Source organism: Frieseomelitta varia, unplaced genomic scaffold (genome assembly GCF_011392965.1).
Source record: "Frieseomelitta varia isolate USP_RPSP 00005682 unplaced genomic scaffold, Fvar_1.2 scaffold_999, whole genome shotgun sequence".
NCBI lineage: Eukaryota > Metazoa > Arthropoda > Insecta > Hymenoptera > Apidae > Frieseomelitta > Frieseomelitta varia.
In genome coordinates this window covers 94,274-109,921 of record NW_025110810.1, presented here as the reverse complement: position 1 = coordinate 109,921, position 15,648 = coordinate 94,274, and the positions used below count along the sequence as shown (strand labels likewise).

Sequence of the window (15,648 nt, the reverse complement as noted above, 5' to 3'; positions counted from 1 at the left end):
AATTACTGGTCACAGAGTTTACTGAGAAAATTGTTGCTTCGTTCCCTTTTTAAAGATATTTGATCGTAAATGATTGATTAACCGACGATTACGAATATCCTAAGGTGAACAATTACTTGATATAGATATGTATGTAGTTTGGAATTTGAAACTTTTCCACACACGTTGAAATTGTAATGGATGCAGAAATTGTAGAAAATTTTTGTACATCGATAAATTTTAAATAACAGATCTTGGTTTATTACTTAAATTTTGGTAAACCAATGATTTTGTATATATTAAAAAAAATTTCCAAAATAAATATTGTACGAAAAGCTTGTTATAACATGTTATCTCAATTGGAATATTTATTATAATTCCAATTACTGTAATAGTGCAATATGGATCGTTATTACTAGACTATTTAATCATAAACTTAAATCTTGTTATACACACGCAGCGAAGAAAAGAAAGAATTTAGCAATTTCACTAGCTTCCAATTACCTTTCGTTGGGTCAGCTCTATAATTTAACGCTCTGGTTGGTAACGTGTGTTCTTGACAAGAAATATGTAAATTTATTAGAGCAATTGCACGACTCTAACGAGGGGTCTTAAGGTGTAATTACCACTGTCCTATCAATGTCTGAACAAATTTGACCAACTGGAAGAATTTGTAATGTCAGACACCCTATTTGGTTTATTCAGCTGAGAAATTACCCTTTTACACAACTGAAATTTTAGTAAATGGCTATAATTCTTTTGTGTGGAGCCTTTTGTTGAATGGCAGTAGAAATGTACTATTAGATCTAGAGACTATTGATTGTTCTATTTTACATAAAACTAATTAATTATTATCGTGTAAGTATACTCAGTGTACAGTCGTGTGATTAAAATATCTTCAATTCACAGGTGTATTTTACATTAAAATAAGAAACGCATTCTATACAGAAGAAAAGAATAGACAGACTATATAGAAAATTCTCAAAGGCATCACAGACAGTGAATCCCACAATTAATCGACCGCAATATTTATTATCCGATCGTTAAAAAAGATTCACGGGATAAATTGGTAGATTTATCGAAGATACGAAGGGCTTGGCCCGAAACGGAACAAAAAAGGATGCTGCTAATTAAGGAGAATGATTACACATAACAGTATAATGAAGAGAAAGAAAGAAGAATTAGAGTCATACTGTGATTAATAGTAAATAATTTTACTCGCAAAGGATTAATCGAACGTCGAAAGAACGCGGCTTGCTTAACGAGATATAACGTTAAACGATTTGTTAAACTTGTCACGAAAATGTTGTTGAACTCGGAGACAATTATATGATACCTTATAAAGAAATTGACGTCATATTTTTCATGCATTTACAAAAGGTACATCACATTGGTGTGAATGTACAAAGGTATGTATTTCATTGTTTATTAAATTTTCAGAAGGACACCGGATTTGAATAAATTAATTTAATTTAATGAAAGAAAAGAAAAGATCGGTATCTTTCTCTGTAATACTCATTTTGTACATTTATGACGGAGACCAAAGGATTTGAGTAGTCAAGACTGTGTAAAGGGGTAAACTCACCATGTTACCAGGAGAGCTAGGGAACGGCATTCTGTTCGGAAAAAAAAAAGAAAATAAGGAGAACATATAAAAAAAAGGTAAAGATCTTGAAGTTCAAAAGTGCCGCCCGTGAGCCCATTATGTTGATCTGTTAAACCACTACGTGTGCAAATTTTGATAGTATAAATTAGTAATCTATTTTAAAATTGTATAGCTTTTTGCTGTACATACGTTAATTATTTGTTTCAATAACTCTTTACAAAAATGTTTTTAAACAATCTTTCACAACGAAACGCCATATTAATGTCAATTCAATGATAATATGTAAAAGAACCTGGGAATGAACCCCTTCAATTGTCGAAGCAGAACGTGTTTACATGTAAAACAAGTGGTTTATCGTGTTCATCGATGTGAGTAAGAGTTCTGCCTTTCTTACTAATGACCCAACTTCATTTCGAAGGGAGACTACCTTTAAAGGCGATAATTGTATCCACATTCTTTTCCCGCAGAGTTAAACATTGTACTCCAACTAATCCTGATGTATATATACATATAATACATACAAAAGATTGCTCTATCATGCCTAGTATTTTTATTATAAATACTATTAATTGATGAGATAAAGAAAATTATAATATAACAAGTAGTTCCATGTTTTGGCATGAAATTAGTTTGGAAATATTTTATAGAAATATCGATTCATAATAGATATGATTTGAATAAATATAGATTTGCCATCTTGTTATTTTTTTAATATGCAAACGATAATTATATGAAATCAATAATAATATATTATTATAATGAAACAAGTAAGAGATTGATAAATTGAGTCGGCAAATCATTAATTATATGCATGTGCTTATTTAACAATCAGACGATTACATATTGTAGTTTATGACACGAGAAACATTATATTTTTTATTTAAAAAATTACCATAAAATTCTTTACTCATCAAATTAATCCGCTTCTAATTAACTAAGACGTCTACAAAGATTTTGATAGCGCGTTCTATTGTTTGCTTATGAAAATTCTGTTTAGATACCCTACTTCTTCCTAATTACTTTCTTGAATAGTTTTGTGGTTTGTACACGTGACTCTCACCAAAGATTTACTCAACAACTTGCTTCAAATAATATAAGAACGATTTAGAACTTGCTTCGAAAAAAAAAAATGAAATTTTTGATTGATTTTTATTAAGCCACGTTCGTTCTTTGGTGAATTCCTCTGTTGGATTCCTCGCCCCCCCCTCCCCCTCCCCAAAAAAAAAATCTTTGTCGAACAAGAAGGATCACGAAACCACCCTTTTGTCTCTCCGGAATCACTCGAAGGAAAGAGAGAGAAAAAGCGAGAGAAGGAGAGAGAAAGGAGGAGTCGAATCGAAATCCTCCTCGGGGTCCTTCGCGAAAGAAGGGGTTGCATTCGGGCAGGAAAAAAAGAGCTGCTAATTGACACGAGCGATTGCACGTAACGGTATAATTAGAGAGAAGAATACGGAGCCTGGACCGGTGCACCGATGAACCAATGAACCGGCCAGAGAGCGGCAAGAGGGGAAGGAGAGAAACAGAAAGGCAAAGGGAAGCAGGGGAGAGAAGCAGCCGGCAAGTTCCGTCGAGGGTAGTGATGGGCATTCAGTTTCTCCTATATCGTGAGTTTTCAAACAATTTACACGTATATCAGCACGTTTGATTGGTATTGGGGATCGCCGGTGACCGACACCTAGACCTTCCCGTCGACGCCATAGAGGATACCAGTCAATTAATCAAAGTAATTTTCTCATGATTCAATGAACTTTTCCAATAACGAACAAGTTTGTTTCAGGATTATCAAGGATTATCAGCTCAAGTACGCAATAATTTCTGGAACAGGGTTGCTACAATTATAATATCTTTTAAATTAATCCGTGTGTTAAAGATTTATTTAACCTTTAACCTAATATGACGATAAGATAATAAGATGGCTTTTTAAAATCAAATCTAAAAAACATTGAAAGTAAGCGATATCAGCTAAGATATATAAAATTCAACAACAAAAAGTAATTAATCTTCTAAAAAAATTGCAGAGTCAAGTAAAATTTAACTGCAACAAATATCTGAAGAAGAACGAACCGATCTACCAGCCATAATTTATCCTGAACGTTACTCGTCAGATGTCCAACTGCACGCGAAAGGAAGGCAAACCAAGGAGATTCAATTTTATCATTTAATCGACGAATAATTACGGATAATGGAGAGCTCGCGGTGTTCGTTTCAACAGATTCGTGGTGCCTTAAGGCCATCACTAGTCGAGGGGGCTCCCTCTTCGGAAGAACGAGCAGGAGAGACCGATCCCGTGGCGTGCAGGAGAGACAAGGCAGCGGGAGAGAACGAAACGTACCACGGTCTCGTGGATTCTGCCTGCACTCTGCGACCATTCCGCAGTAACACGTCGTCCATCCAAGTCGGTTTCGCAGCGTTCCTCGGTCCCTGGCCTCTTGCCACGAGGCAGTACTTGTCCTCGAGATGATCCAGCAACCGATCCGCCGTGGGACCGGCTTTTCTTCATCGATCCTCTCCGCCTCTGTTTAAAAAGTCTCTCCTTCGAGTCCTTTACCTGAAAAAATTCCTTCGATCGTGCCTGGGAACTTCACGTGTGCCAAATATGATTCTGATTCCTTCGCCTCTTCGGATCTCGTAATATTCTCGCTGGATCTCAAAGTGGTGAACGGTGAACAGGACACTTTGAAAAAAGAAAGAAAAAAGAAATTTCGAATCAGCGTGAATGGGTGATTCCTAAGACGATTCATTCGGCCGGAGGTTGTTTCGAAGTTCGTAGGCAACATAGCTACGGAGACGCTTGGTGACGCTTCGTTTTTCGAATCGACGAGGATGAAGAGCCACGAAGAAGGTCGAGAGGATTTTACCACGGTGTGCCACGGCGTTCGTCGCGGACGCCTCGGGGAACGGAAGTGACGAGAAATCTTTCGGTGTTTGAAGAGCTCACGGAATGATTGAGAATTAGAGAATGTGTTTACCTGTTGGTGTTTCGAGTGACTGCTTTCGATGACACTTCCGCAACCGTTTCGCCTCTCGACGAACAGGTGATTCGCGGTTTCATGAGACCGATTCTTCTTCTCTGCATTTATCAACAGTGACTAACGAAAATTTTCTTGCACCCCCCCTAAATGATCCACGTATTTAATTAATAAACGATTCTTTCTCCCTTTTTAAAGTTATTAAATTTTTCATTTTCAAAGAATTGTAAGATATTCTCCCGCCCTCCCAAAAAAGAAAAAGAAAACAAATTTTGTTGCAACAAACGCCTCTATTTTTTCATAATAAAATTTACATAGGAGCATGAACAAGAAAAGGAAACATTTTGCTCGTCGAAAGACATTCTTTTCGGTGTATTCGCGAGGACCGAGTGCTTCGATGACCGAGGATGAGTTATGAATTGTGTCGTGTGAAGAATGATTGGTCTCTCGGACAGAACCGGAAATCTGAACAGTGATTTTGACGAGTGTAAGCCCGACACGGGCTTTGTTATCCGGTACTAGTTCACAGAAAGTAAGTGTCGTTGCGTGACTTTCGTCCGATAAAAAGTGAAACGTTGCCCGATTTTACTGGCGGAATAATTCGTCCTTAACGACTTTGGATACACCTGGTTCGGTGAGTAGATCGTTTAATCGGCTTAATGGGTCATGATAATTAACTATCGATAATGTAACCTTGCCTTTGTAACGTATTAATATTGTAATGTAGAAACTGGAGTCGATAGGATTATAAATACATCGGGTGCCTCTCGTCTGTTTAACCCATTAACCCTTTTCAACGTCACGTGATTTGGAAAATCGCACCTACCCCTAAATATACACACACCTTTACATCGAATCTGTATTTTATTTCGTTTGCGTAAATCGCAGGTTAAATTTAATTTAAATTTATTTTTATTTATTTATTTGTTTTTATCACGCGACGGTCTAATTCTTTCTTTTCTTCTAGTCGATGCACAGCAATAATTGCACGTTCATCGATCATTCGTTGTAAATGAAATTAATTTTCTACAAACACGATGATCGAATAACGTAAATATAAATCCAGCGATATTTAGTCTCCACTTCTCCTTGGAATGTTTCACCGCTGTAAAAATGATTAGGATCTCTATATTGTTCGTCTGACAAACGGATATGCATATCGTAATATCAAATCGCATTTCAATGGCGGCTCGGCTCGAAGACAATTTATTCCGGGAACAATATATCCCCGTTGAATTTTATACGGCCGGCGTTATCGAAACTAGTTCACCATAGCGTGAAAAATGCAACTGATCTATCTGGTTTCGTTGCGTTCGCGCCGCATAAATAGAGAAATGCCGGGCCCCGAGCAATAAAACAGTTGACGGGTTAATTATATCACAGCTTTCAGATTCTTTCGCACATTTCACAGAAGTTGATTTTGAATAAAATATTCATAGAGAGATCAATTGCGGATATTCGACGAACAATCAGTGGCGAGTTTCGACTCTGTGGTAAAATTTTCAAAGCGAAATTGTCTGGCGTCTATTAACCACTTGCGTTGGCAACTGATTGCGGACCATAACGAGTGACCAAACCGTATACGATAATTCGTCGCTTTCTCTTCGAACTCGTCGGTATGATATCACTGGATAGAAATTATTTAGAAAATTATTAATAAATTTACTATTTGTTTTGCCTGGGTTGTACTTAAATATACTTAAGACCAAGGGAATATTGCAATTTTGGGACAAAAAATTCTCGACGTGCGTGGCACGTCATTCCAGCGCAAGAGGTTAATACTCAATTGGTCTATAATTTTCTATAATTTATAGGTTCCTATAATTTAAACTCCGTTCTATTCTTTGCAAGATCCTTTTCTTTTTTTTAATGACAAGAGACTGCGTATTCGTGAAGCGTGTAACTTCAAAAAATCGATCGAATTCGATGAAAGAGAGCCACAATAATATCTCGCGGAAGAAAACGTAATTTGTAGAGAAACGAAATTTCTGTTACGTGTTGCGTTGTAAATTCCGTCCAACTTCCGATCATTATCATTTACTGTGATTTGCCCGCAAGTTGTCTTAACATATAATCTGGTTATGGATGAGGCACGGGTTACACTCGAGCAACCTTATCTCGTCAGCTTTGAGCTTTTGCTAAGTAACTTCCTTACTATACGATGCGAGAGATTTCCCACTAACAGATACGAATTGTATGCGACTGCAGATGTTGAAAGTTGGCCGGCGTAGATTAACGGAATAACGTAATTGATTGAGAAGTTTACGACAGGAATTAATGGGACATAAAACTCGCGTAACGTGGCTCTTCCTTTCGTGATTCGCAAGATTTTTTTTGCTAACAACGTTAGTCAGTTGTTTTTTTCTTTCATCCAAGAAAAAATTACTCTCTCGTGTTTCGTCCGATCGGCAGAAATTAACGAGGCGCGGCGTCGTCGAAAAGTGAACTCGAACAGCGGCATTTTATGCGAATTCCTGACGTTGTAATCCTAAGTCGCTGTAAGTAATAGGATCTCGTTAGCGAAGAATCGGTGTGTACGATGGCATTCGACATCGATAAACATTAAGTCAAGCCGTTAAGGTGAGCTTTCGTTGGTAAGGTTGCATCGATCGATCGATCGATGAACGTTCGCGCCGTTGACCCACGACTTTCCTTCGATGATCGCTGCTCAATGATTTACGAGACCCGAGGCAGATTAATTGCTGCACGCTTTTAACGAGACCTGGTGTTCCCCAACCGATGATTATCCGTGTTTTATCGTGCTGCTACCTGGCTATGAGGCTATTGCGCCTCGCCATTGTGCATCTTGCAGAAACTTTCCTCTGGAAATACTACCGAAAGTATTTTTTTTAAAAACCTTTTATCTCTGCAGAAGGAATTAATTTCATTTCAGGCGATTAAAAACAGGCATTAAGATAACAAGAAACGCATCGAATGAGCATAACCGTGCGTGCTACCGATATCGCAGTTTAGTTTAAATTTACATCGTTTTCGATCGAGCAGCCACTTTCATCGTTAATTAAGCGAGTACAATTTGTTTAATTCAATAAGCATCCGCATTACTTTGGCATTTCCATACACGTAGGGTAAAGGCAGTTGGCCGCCACCTGACTGAGAGACATCATAAATTCACCGCCGATAAACCTACTGAAATCCAATAATACCCGGTATCATCGCGCAGGTATATAACGTCGCCGCGCCGATAGCAGAAGCAGTAAACGGTGTAAAATGTGCGGATACTTAGCTTATCGAACTTATCAGTTTAATTGCAATTCTTTTAATCCTCGAAAATCTCATCCTCTCGGAAATGAAGTTTATCCTCTCGGTTGTATTCGTAAGTTCGTGAGACTTACCATTTATCTCGGTTAATTATTTATCTCGATGCTCAGTGTCTTCTCTTCGTTTTAGCTTCGAGTCTTTTGAAGAATCTCTTTGGAAATCTTTCTTTCTTTTATTCTCTCCTTTTGCTTCTTCTTTCCGATATCTTTTTATCTTCTCTCTCTCTCTCTCTCTCTCTCTCTCTTTCTCTTCCGTTGTCAGTACCTTTAGTCCCAAGTAATACTTTATTCGTTTCCTTTCTTTTTTTTTCTTCCCTTCCTCTGTTGCCTCCACCGCGTACGTTTGCAATTTCTTGAACTTTTTCTCTGTATTCCTCTCCACCATTATCTCTTCCCGTCCTTTCTTTTACTCTCTCTGGCTACTGTCCCTCACCCGGAGTCCTCCGTACGCACCTCCTTTCTCTCCTCTCGAGTCTACGAGCCCGGTAGGCACGCTCTCGTTTTCTCGCATGCACGCGTACGGTGAATGTGTTCTCCTCGTATCGTCCCTATCCAGCAACTTCGTTAAGAGGACTCGAGTCGTCCTGCTGCTGCTGCTGCTGCTGCTGCTGCTGCTCGTGAAAATCCCCGGGCCGACTCGTCGAGGACAGGTTGATTCAACGACGTACACACCTTTTCCCTGCCATGAAAAACAACGATCCGCTCTTACCTGGCTGTAAAGTGGTCTGGGTATTTATGGATGTTTAAGAACGCGGAATAATGGCCCTGAGAAATGTAAAAAAAAGTACAGGCTCGCATACCAGATGCGCGATCCTCGTATAGTGCGTATAGTTTTGAAGGGACACTTCACTTTCGTACGCTTCGAATTTTTCTATTCGACGTGTTATACAAGTCCAACAATTGTTGCAATTTATTACGGGAAGATTGGTTACATAGTTTGCATTTGGCCGTAGGATTAAGATAACTCGAGGAAGAGAAAACACGGATTTGGAATAAGTATGCCGTTGAGAGTGTATCTTTAACAAAGATGCTCAAGATCAAGTTTTGCTCATTGTTAGCCATTTTCTAGAAAATAGTTCTACTTTCCAAAGAAAAACTTGGGTTTATGATTATGGCAGTAGGTACGTGTCTCGAAGAATGAGGGCGAGATAAAGCTGAAAGATGCACAGTGCAAAGAGTCTCCTCTCCAAACTCGAGCACTGCCCTTTAAACAAAACGACCACCGAATGTTGTTGAAATAGCAAGTAGATGTTGTTTAGATAATGATAATGTCGAACCACTGTCCTTACCGTAAGATATTTCACGTTGTAAGGAAGTATCTCATCAAAGGAGCCGAGAGTTTGTCTCTCCTCCAGTTTGGAATCGGCATTTTATAAAAATATATTTATATTTAGAAGTATAGTGGCACACGCGTAGTTCTCTTGCGATATTTTTCGTCAAAACAAATAGTACATTAGCAAAATCTTTGTAGACAATAAATTTTGCTCTGTGATAACAAAATTTTGATATTTCTTGTGTTGTTATCGTCATTATTTGAAATTTCCACTGTACGCGAGTGAACTATTTATTTCTCGAAACAGATTTTGCTAATGTATCTTTTGCTATTGTGAAGATGTCGTCCAAAAGAAGCTGTAGATGTGCCAATATTTTTTTTTTTTTTTTTTTTTTTTTGCCCCGCTCTCTTTTAATCCATTTTAATCGCGCGCCGAGAAGATTGCATCGGCTTTCGACAAATGCACGGTTGTGGATGATTGTTTTTTGGATGGAATTCTTTGGGAATTTGTTGAAGAATTAACATCTAAATTTGCAAAAGTTTCGTCTTCTTTCGAGGGGAAGAAGGAGAAGCTGGCGGATGCAGAAACGAGAGAATCGTGACGATTATTTAACATAGGAGTTTTTAATTGAATTGAACTTTTTATTAATAATCCCTTGACGAGGAATATGAAATACAGAGTGAAAAATTGAATAAAAGATACGAAGTTTTAATAATTCAACGTAAATTCATTCGCAACGTCGAACAACGAAGATTAAATATGAGAAATATGAGATGGCGATTAATTAACACTGAATTATTTTAGTTGAAACAAATAATAAAATTGAACTAGTTTCGTAACTCAAACACTGTTTCATCATGTTCAATTTTGTTTAATATCTTTCTTTTATTACAATAAATTATTTATAAAATCTGTGGAATACAAAAAAGATTGTAAATCGCACGGAATATTAAAACTAACTATTTAAAAACTCTGTGTATATATATATATATTTTAAGAAAAAGATTGTAACTCGTACTGAATATTAAAATTAGTTATTTAAGAACATTTGTTGAATTGTAATACTCATTTCGGGCCATACAGAATCGGAGAGATAGATCTAAGAAAAGTATAGAAAAAATCCAAGGATTGGTTAAGTAAATTTGTAAACTTGTAAAATAAATTTTGATAACCAGGTCGGAAAAAAGAAGATATATTAAAGTAGGTTAGTTTCGAAAGTTCCGAGTTGTTAAGGCAAGAGTTAATAGTTTTATGGAGAAACACGATAAACATTTAATACATTTGACGATGCAAAACTGACGACGCTAACTGTAATTTTCCACAAATGATGTCTGTTTGGAAAGTGAAAAAGAAATGAAACAACACTTCACAACAAAGAATAAAGTTTTATAATATTATTAATATTAATTAATATATAACATTAAATTAATTAATATTAAAATTGTATTACAAAATACACACTCAATTAAAATATTTCATTATTCACAACAAATACGGGAAATTAAAAATAGCAAGTGTTCCGAGACTTTGTATTTGCACCTTTTTTTTAATTCCACTGCTGATACATAACGTACATAATGAAATATAAACACATGATGCAAATTTGCTAGACTTTACGAGTCTCTTTCACGAGCAGGACTCGAGGGAAAGATGAAAAGCGACAATGTCCACCATCCTCGAAACTGTTTGTCTTGTGTTGTTAAACCAGTGCGGCGCATCGTTTACGGAATATACAGGTTACGACTACGTATTAGGGTTTCGTTATACAACGAAGAACATAATTGACAATCAATAACCGCAGAGAAATGATTCGATATAAATCATTTCTTATTACTGTTAGTAAGAATATTATATATATTATATATATATTATACATATTAATAAGAATATTATATATATTATACATATATATATTATACATATTAATAAGCATTATATATATTATACATATTAATAAGAATATTAATAATTATTTTAATATGTAATATTAATAAAATTATATTACATATTATAATTTTATTAATATGTAATATTAATAAAATTATAAAAATATCTCAGAAAGAAAATGTGTCCATATTTTTCCGATCCACCGTGGTCATTAGTATTCATAAAATTCAACGAGCTACTAAATTTACAACATTATCTCTCTCGGTATTTCGCAAATATTATCGTTCGAGTTGTAGTGTCCGAGTCGCGGAGAATAATTGTGTTCCGGAGCAGACTCGAACGAAAGTGATGGTGTTTCAAGCACTCGAATCGCGGGGGCTTCGGCAGAGAAAAAGATCATTGAGACGAAAAAGAAAGGAAAGAGAAAATTAAATTCGAACGTTTAATTGCGACGTGGCCAGAGCTCGCGGCAGCGAACGTCGCGTTTCAGGTGAGAATTCCTAAATGGAAAAACGCCGAAAGTTTCGGATCGGCGATGAGAGGCTTGTCTGGCTCGGTCTCGTTTGGACACAGCGCAGAGGCGGTCTGTTCTTGCGGACGTATTTCGTTCTTTTCTCAGATTGGCGAGCAAATGTTGACCCAGTTTCGTCTTTGGATTGGACGCTACTCGCTCTCTGCGAAACTGCTGACTGGAATACGCGATGAGCGAGAAGTTAGGACGGGTTGTTACGCCGTCTTTCTCCCACCGGGCAGCCCATCGACCGAGCCGAAATTTATGCTGGAAATACAATTCCCCTATCCCGAATGCTTCGCCTGGAAACTTCGTTTTTTCCCCCTCTTTTTTCCCTTGTTTTTGTTTTTATCGCTCTGCTACGATTTTATACGTGAAATAAAGTGAGGGGAGATCTGAGAGGCGTTGAGAGTCTACCTGTTGGCGAGCCTTCGATCTCTCGAACGCGCGACGAGTCTTTTCGTCTCGTGTGTTTATACACTGAATGATCACGATTATTCTGATAGTTCTCGGAATCCTTGAAAAGGAGAAAATACCGTTGCTTTGATCTACTTTCAATTTCGGAAACAGTGGGGTAAATAATTTCGTCGCGGTATGCGAAGAAAATGTTCAAATTACTACCTTCAGGAATAAATACACATTCACGCATACGTTACGACTTTTAGTTAATTTAGGAAGTTCGATTTATTGTAGTTGCATTTTTTAATCGGACGCTTATGGTTTTATATTGCTGTTTTTAAATATAAAACGATTCTCTACGATACTGTCCTCGGTGGAAAGCAATTTTTACGTAAATCAGCTTTCGATTTCGGCGTCGTTCAAAACTGAAAGCCGCAAGTTAAATAATTTTATCGCGGTAAACGGAAATTTTCAATCACCAAACGATATATTTAAAAATATATATTTGTGTATATATATATATATATATACATACGCCACGCGTTCATATAATTCTCTCTTCGAAATACTTATTACGTTTGTCTCCAATTATAAATATTTGATTTTATTTATTTTCCTGCGTAAACTGCCTTTGGATTTTGAAAACGTAAGCGCAGGATTGAAAAGGACGAACAAAGGAAGCGTTCAAATTGCAATTTTTAATTATCAACGGGAAAATGCGCATATCAAAATGTGTGTCGCTCTCGGGACACGCAACGGACCAAACGCTTTTTAATTCGCAATATAGAGCAAGATTGAAATACGAGCAAATCGATGCGAGTAATCTCCGGTACGCTGAAACCAATCTAATTGGATAGTGCAAAACCGCACCGAAACCTCGATATCTCCGTTTCTATCTGCGCTACGTGTGAAACACAATTAAAATCAAACAACTGGATTACCGTGTCCCGATATCTTACTGAGATTGCCCACGTTCTCAAGAAAAATTTACTTACTGTTGGTAATTTACTTAGACGAAAGTATTCAAAATGTACCGTGTGTTTGTTACGCGAAACATTTTTTGCAAATTTTAAAAACTCTCGCGACTTAAAAATTTGAAACAAATAACATCAATAGACGAAAGCATTCGAAATGTATTCGTTTTGTGAAACGTTTAGAAATTTCGAAAGTTGCCGCGATTTAAGTTTGAAACAAATAGCACTGATAAAAAGTAATTTAACAACGTCAATGACAAGTGTACATATATCTCGCGAAGATTGTAAAAATATTGTAATATTAAATTGATGTAAATATTCATCTGCTGTATTAATTTAAAAACGTTAATGCAAGCATACATGTCACGAAGATTATAATAACACTTTTAATATTTTTAGCGTTATATCTACTCGTATTATATCGATTTTGTTAATGAATCTGTATACTGGAATCATCTATAATAACACGCAATCATTCTTATTAATAACAAAACCATTCACGATGGATAATAATTTTCTTACTGTAATATATGTCTACGATAAATAATTTGTGATTTCCATATACTTTTTCAGATGTCTTCGAATCTTCGACACAGAAAGTTAGACTAAAGTGGATTAGAAACTTGTTCGTGCCTCGTTTAAAATCGAATCGAGCTGTTCCTTTGGTCCCCGAGATCTATCGCGTTCGAATCGCAAAGAGGCGACTAGATCTACGGAGAGCGCGAAATAAAGGCAGTGACCAGCGAGCACAATCGTAAAGAAAAACGAGAGCACGGCTTATACGATTCCCGGGGTGTTTGACGGAAAATAAACGGAGTCGAGCAGTATATGAGCGAACGTCGCAGCAGCGAAATCCATTTGACGATTGGAAGCTTTTCGCGCACCTTTGATTCGTTTCGTCCCTTGAAACGATGAATACCATAATGGAGAGTGCACCATTTTCGTCGATCTCATGTTCAAATTGCGCAGGATCCAAGGATCTAGCCAGAGCGTTGCCATTGTGCAAGAACAAAACTCCACTTAAAAAAAAAAAAGTGCCATTTAAGACTGCGCCCTGGAAGAGTGCTTTCATTCAAAATTTCGATCAAAACGTGTGAGAACAGAAAGGACGGCTTTCTGCTGTTTGCTCAGACACTTGTAAGAAACATACAACAACTGTAACCCGACTTGATCGTCGTGATTATATCGATAAAGTGTGAAATTCAAATGTGGATGCATACGTAGGTTTTAATGTATGTACAGAGAAATTACAACATATTTAAACGATAATCCGGAATATTCAGTGCGAGCATATTTAACGCAATGAAATTTCAAAACGTTTCGCATAACACGAATGATGTTCGTATATTTGTGAAAAGTTTCTTTAAGTTTCTTCATTCATACAGAATTCATCTCGTAGCTATTTCAGTTCAGAACTGGAAAATAGCGCGCGATTGGACACTATCGAGCAAAATTTCGTCGTATTCCAACGTTTAAAGGAATTTATAAATTCATCTGTAAATGCATGGATGTCTTCTAGTTCAAAATTACAAAACAGTGCGTGATCAAGCAAAATTTCATTTCATCGCATTCCAACGTTTAAAGGTTTATAAATTGCGCAATTGGCCGTGCATTTGAACTGTCCCAGTTCAAAACTACAAAATAATACGAAGTTGTACAGTATCAAGCAAAATTTTATTTCATCGCATTCCAATTTTTAAAGGATTTCTAAATTCATCTAAGAGGTGGCTAACTGGCGGCCCGCCGGCCACGTGGCCCTTGCCCCTAATTTCCTAATTTCTCCCCTCCATTGCGTTGAGAATGTCGCGGCCATAATACTCAAGTATATACAGTTACAGACAAAATTGAGTGGACAGGTAATGGAAATAGATATGAATTAAATTTAGTCAAAGTAGAGTACTGTTATTACGTATTTAAGTTTTATATATTATATATCTTTATGGTGCACAGATTATTTAGTGAATAATTGAAATTAATATTTACATTTCTATTGAAATAAGAAATACTTAAAGAAAAACTTGGCTGATTTTCGAGGGACAAAAACAAGCGGACATGTAATAAAATATATAAGAAATATAAAATTAATATTTAGTGTGTCCACCCTTTGCTTTAATAATTGCTTCTAAAACGTCGTGGGATGCTAAAAGTTAAAAGAAGATAGGTAAAGTAGCTTGTATGGCCCGCTGTGGGACAGAGCGAGGGAACTAATTTTCATAGTGAGAGAACAGACTGACAATGAGCGAGTAGCTCGTGCGGCCGCTCATTGAGGCGGAGAAAAAGCCTAATCTAAATAAATCGATACTCATGAATACCTCAGTTCAAAACTACGAGGTGGTGCAAGTTTACTTAATGCTTGCGTGAACATAATAATTTCCCTGTCACCTGATTCACGATTGCGCAACGTCGACCAGATTAATATACTTGGATTCGTCCTATATAATAAACGCATCCATTAACTAAATTCCGAATGATTTTTACGTGTCATCGAAATCGACCATTTTCGCACGCGTCAATTAACGAACAACTGTTCGCGAGTTGCAGTGTGATAGATGCGATACTCCATGATCTCGCGAATAGTTTGCAAGCAGTTCGCGATCAGATCTCTGGCTAGCAGAGATATTACGCGAGTCGCCGAGGGAATTTCAAAATTAATGGGCTCGCAACGAACGCAAAGAATGTACTCCGACTCGGTTCGAGACAATCTCGCGTCAGGTTTCGACTGATATGTCACGGCACGTCGACGAGTGAGAAGAGAGGAAATAAAGCATGCC

The 15,648-nt window shown here is 37.0% G+C and overlaps 1 long non-coding RNA gene across 1 annotated transcript; it reads left to right on the top strand.

The window, feature by feature from the left end:
* Positions 1–2,775: 2,775 nt before the first annotated feature.
* LOC122538439 lies at positions 2,776–4,801 on the top strand. The gene is made up of 3 exons (XR_006308851.1): positions 2,776–3,189; positions 3,363–3,533; positions 3,604–4,801. It is a non-coding gene; the product is annotated as an uncharacterized LOC122538439 (long non-coding RNA).
* Positions 4,802–15,648: the final 10,847 nt, after the last annotated feature.